This window comes from Vicugna pacos, chromosome 31 (genome assembly GCF_048564905.1).
Source record: "Vicugna pacos chromosome 31, VicPac4, whole genome shotgun sequence".
NCBI classification, from domain to species: Eukaryota; Metazoa; Chordata; class Mammalia; order Artiodactyla; family Camelidae; genus Vicugna; species Vicugna pacos.
In genome coordinates this window covers 5,229,550-5,233,856 of record NC_133017.1, presented here as the reverse complement: position 1 = coordinate 5,233,856, position 4,307 = coordinate 5,229,550, and the positions used below count along the sequence as shown (strand labels likewise).

Genomic DNA, 4,307 nt, shown 5'->3' with positions numbered 1-4,307 from the left:
ATACATCACAACCACATCTCACAAGTATATACAGCCGTAAAAAAGTTTAAAAGCAAAACTCCGTAACTACTCTTAAAGACCTTTGCAAACCTGGGCCTGCCAAGATGTTTCCAAACTGGAAAGGAACTCCAATCTCTTGCCTGGTACCGGACCAGGGGCTGGCCAGCCTTTTCTGTAAAAGCGAGAGAGTAAATATTTTCAGTTTTGCAGATCATTTTGTTGTAACCATGCAGGTAGGCAATAAGAAAGCTAAGAGCACTGGAAGATAGGAAACAAACGGGCATGCCCACACTCTCCCTTCCACTCAGGGCAGCTTCTCTGTGGTGGGGAGCTTTGCCACAATCACTTGCTTCTTTTTTCCATTGGTTTCTTTGTTTCCACCTTACTGCTCGAGCTCAGAACTTCAGGTGGGCCTGGTCCTTCAGCATCCATGCAGAGAAGGCTGAGCGGGGTTGGGAACCCCACCTGATGGAGAAGAGAGATTACTGGGAGGGACATTGTGGAAGCCACCATGACACGAGACAATCACACCTTCCGGGGTGAAAGGGAACGAAGACAAGGGAAGGACACAGTAGTGGGACCCCTAGGTCGCCTGCCAGGCTTGTTCTCCCTCCACGGCAACCATGGGGGCCTGGGGGGTGTTGGGCTTCAGCTATGGTGATTAGGATGAAGGGACTCAATATAAAGGACCCTCCACCTCCTCACTAGGTTCCAAACGCAGCCCCTCTAAGTCCACCCTCTGAGTTTCTGGAACTCTGCTGGAAGAATACATGAGCAGGCCAGAACCAGAGCCCAAGCCAAACATGACAGGGGCTCGTGGGGCTGTAACCCCATGCTCAGTGGTCGGGGATTCCTTGCAAATCTGCAGAAATCCCTGTTCCACCTCATTCCTGGGAGGAACCCCAGATCTCCTCCTGCTCTGTCTGTTCTTCTCTTGAGGCTATTGTCCTGGAGGGATGCTGAGTCCTTGAACCTGGTCCTCCAAACGTACATAAGCAGCCTGTTCAATAAAACAAATTATGCACTTTTTCACATTTGCCAGTTTTTTGATTCCAGAAAGGCTGTGGGACTCATTCTCACAGTCTCCTGTGCCCCCACCACATGGTGGCCCTCTGCTCATGTAAACACGATTTCCCACAACTGCACCCTGCCTCCCAGCTTGTCAGAGGGGAGTGTCCCACAAAGACACAGGTGTTTGTGAGGATCCTGTCCCCCAGCAGAAAGCCTGCTCCTGGAGCCACGGACAGGGATCTGGCCTCCTAAGCCGCTCAGCTCTAATTCAAAGCCTAAAGTGGAGGCCCCGAATATTGCTGAATGACTTTCTGAATCACCTGGACTGGAGGGGACTGATTTTCTTTCCAGGAATGGAGGTAGCGCAGCCTCCATTTTCAGGGCTGACCTTGACGATGGATCTAGTTCCCCCGACTGCACCGCAGGAAGGAGTGGCCCTTCCATCCCACAGGTTGGAGACCCAACCCAAGGGAGTACTGAAGCAGTGCATTGCTGCCAGGTCCAGCATCCCTGCAGAGTGGCCTCTGCCCTTGAATGACCCCCTTCCCAGGGCCTTTCTTGCCCGGACACCACCACACCCCAGGCTGTGCCAGAGCTCTGGGGCTCTGCGTGTCCAGGGCACACAGGTGGCACCTGAGCCAGGTGTCCCCTGGGCCTCAAGGGAGAGAGGTCTGCTTCTGCATCAGGGGAAGGTGACCCCACAAGGCTGGCAGGACACTCTCAATATGGACCTCCAGGAGCCCTGGGAGCAGTTTCCCTGCAGGTGTTAAGAGCCATCATCAGGAGGGCAGGCCCCTCTTTGTGCAGACCATCCAGCAGTGCTGGGCCCACGTGCTGACCTCAGAAATCTACATGCCCCCAGGATACCCCAGGCAACCTCACAACTTCGTCACTTGGTGACCTGGGTACCACGAGCTCCTTGGCCATCCCATGAGGGTGGTCCTTGCAGGCATGGTCTCCAGGTTCTCCCGTTGAGAAATCCCCCTGGGTTTCTGTGGTCACAGAGCAGACACCAGAAGATTCTAGTCCTGCAGTGACCCCCACAGCAGTCAGCTCCCCTGTGCATGTCCAGGGACAAATGACAGCAATTTATTGCCAGGTACCGTGATGAACAAGGGGGTGGGATTCCATACTAAGTTCAGGATCCTGGTAACTCACTCTGCACCCCAAAAAGCTTCCATGAGAAATGTGTGTATTGGGATGTCTGTGCCCCTAGAAGAGCTGTTCCTGAGGGTTCCTGGCACCCTCCAGCCCCTCTCAAGGTTCTCAGATCCTGGGTCTAAATTTCTATCTGCCTCTTTTGGTGTACGGCCACCTGTGTCTCGTGGTCATGGGTCACTTTATTGCATGACTTGGCATGTTCTTAGTGCTCGTCCTCCACCCCTGCACTAGACTCCCAAGATGTTCCCACTGACCCTTGGCTCCCTTGGTGGCTCAGGGAGCCCTAAGTCTGCACCCTTCACTCTCCTCCTCTACCCCCACCTCTGGGGCCACCCCTAGGTGGACTTGGAGGTGTTTGTAAATGAGTCTTACACAAGGACATGTCTGGACAAAGCAGGACCCCACCCCCGGAAAACTCACCTGCTCCCTTCTCAGAAGAGGACCCCACAGCCCCACATTGCCTCCCAGGGGTCTACTCAGGACACAGTCCCCCAGTTCTGGGCAAGGTGTCTCCCTGGAATCCTTGCTTCCAGGAAGAGTCTCTCTGTCCTTCTTCAGAGTTTAGAGGTGTTCCCATGTCCCTGACCACCAAGATGCCCAGCACAGTCCCTTCAGTGACCTGGAGAGACAAGTAACTTATGTGGCCACAGGTCTCACAGGACACACCTGCTGGGACCCCAGGCTAAAGGGCTGTCCTTCTGCCTTCTCAGGTGTGGCTCCCGTGGTAACTTTTTGCAGGGGGCCCAAACGGGGAGTGTGGCCCAAAGCAGTTCATGGGGCTCTCTGGGCAGGGAAGACTTGGGCCAGGTGGCCTTGCCTGGTTTCCCTGCTGGGCCACTCTGAAAACCCCCGCTCCTCTGGCTGTGGCTGGAGGCCCCTCAAACCTCAGGGCGGGGCTCTTTCTCTCAGCCTCCACTGACTCCAAAGCCACGCTGGTGCTGGCGAGGGGAAAGAGCTTTCTTGCCTTCTTTTGGCCAAGTTGCCACAGGTGGATGCTGCGGGGAGCTGGAGAGAGAGGTAGCACTTGCTCAGATGTGAGTGGTTAAGCAATTTGACACCCTGTCAACTAGCCTTAAACATTGGAATGAGGTCTTTCCCGGTAAAGCTGGAAGTTACTTTCAGTAACTTGTCTAAAGATTTCTTTTTTTTTTTCCACTTAAAGACTCATAAAACCTCTCCCAGGTCATTCCTGGTATGGACCATTATCCAGGGATCAATCAGGAAATGCAGGAGGAGAGGGGTGGGGGTGGGGGAGAGGGGAGGTTAGATCAGAGCCCACGGAGAGGTGATGCCCCTCCCAGGAGCCTCACACTGGGCAGTGGCTTCTGGCATCCAGCTCTCCTGTTCTCAGGCCCATTCCATCTGCGGGGTTTTCCAAAAACATAATGGTGGAAGGGCCATGGAGGACACCTAGAACTTCCAGAATAGACAGGGGGAGCAGAGTTACCATGCTGGCCCTGGGTTTGGAGACAGACCTGCAGTGGAGACCACAGGCTTCTGAGAAGCCAGTTTCGAAATAAAGGCAGTATGCACTGGAATACCCGGCTCGAGAGAGTGCTTCATCATAGACATGTAATTTACATAGTTCTCACCACTAAATTCTGTGTTCCCAACACGCTACATGAATGACGGCTTCAACACACATTCATCTCTGAGATGTGAAAAAGTGTAGAGCCGCTCTTTCATCCTGCATAATGGGCATGGCTACACTTAAGAACACTTACCAAGATTTCTCAGCAAGAGCCAATTTCGAAATAAAGGCAGTTTGTGCAGGAAAACCCTGTTGGAGTGAGGGCTGCCCCATACACATGTAAGTTATAGAGTTCCCCTCACCATGAAACGCTGTTCCCAACATGCTACATGCATGAAGGCTTCGACACACATTCAGTTCTAAGCTGTTAGCATGTGGAGAGCCGCTCTTTCATTCAGCACAAAAGGCATGGTTACACCCAGGAAGATTTACCCAGATTTCTCAGCAGCTTCCTTCAGCCAGATTCAAAGTAAAGGCAGTTTGTGCTGGGAAAGCCTGTTGGAGCGTGTTCAGAGCTGTTTCGGGCTCTGTCCCAGCTGGAGGGTGCAAAGCCCAACCTCCAGAAAGAGGGACCAGGACCCCACCCGCCAGGTGGTGTTGCCTT

At 53.4% G+C, this 4,307-nt stretch overlaps 1 long non-coding RNA gene across 1 annotated transcript; it reads right to left on the bottom strand.

Annotated features, from left to right (window-relative positions):
* Nucleotides 1-901: 901 nt before the first annotated feature.
* LOC140690729 (uncharacterized) lies at nt 902-3,687 on the bottom strand. Its single transcript, XR_012066005.1, has 4 exons — nt 3,483-3,687; nt 3,057-3,177; nt 2,593-2,791; nt 902-1,000 (listed from the first exon to the last, which is right to left on the bottom strand). It is a non-coding gene; the product is annotated as an uncharacterized lncRNA (long non-coding RNA).
* Nucleotides 3,688-4,307: the final 620 nt, after the last annotated feature.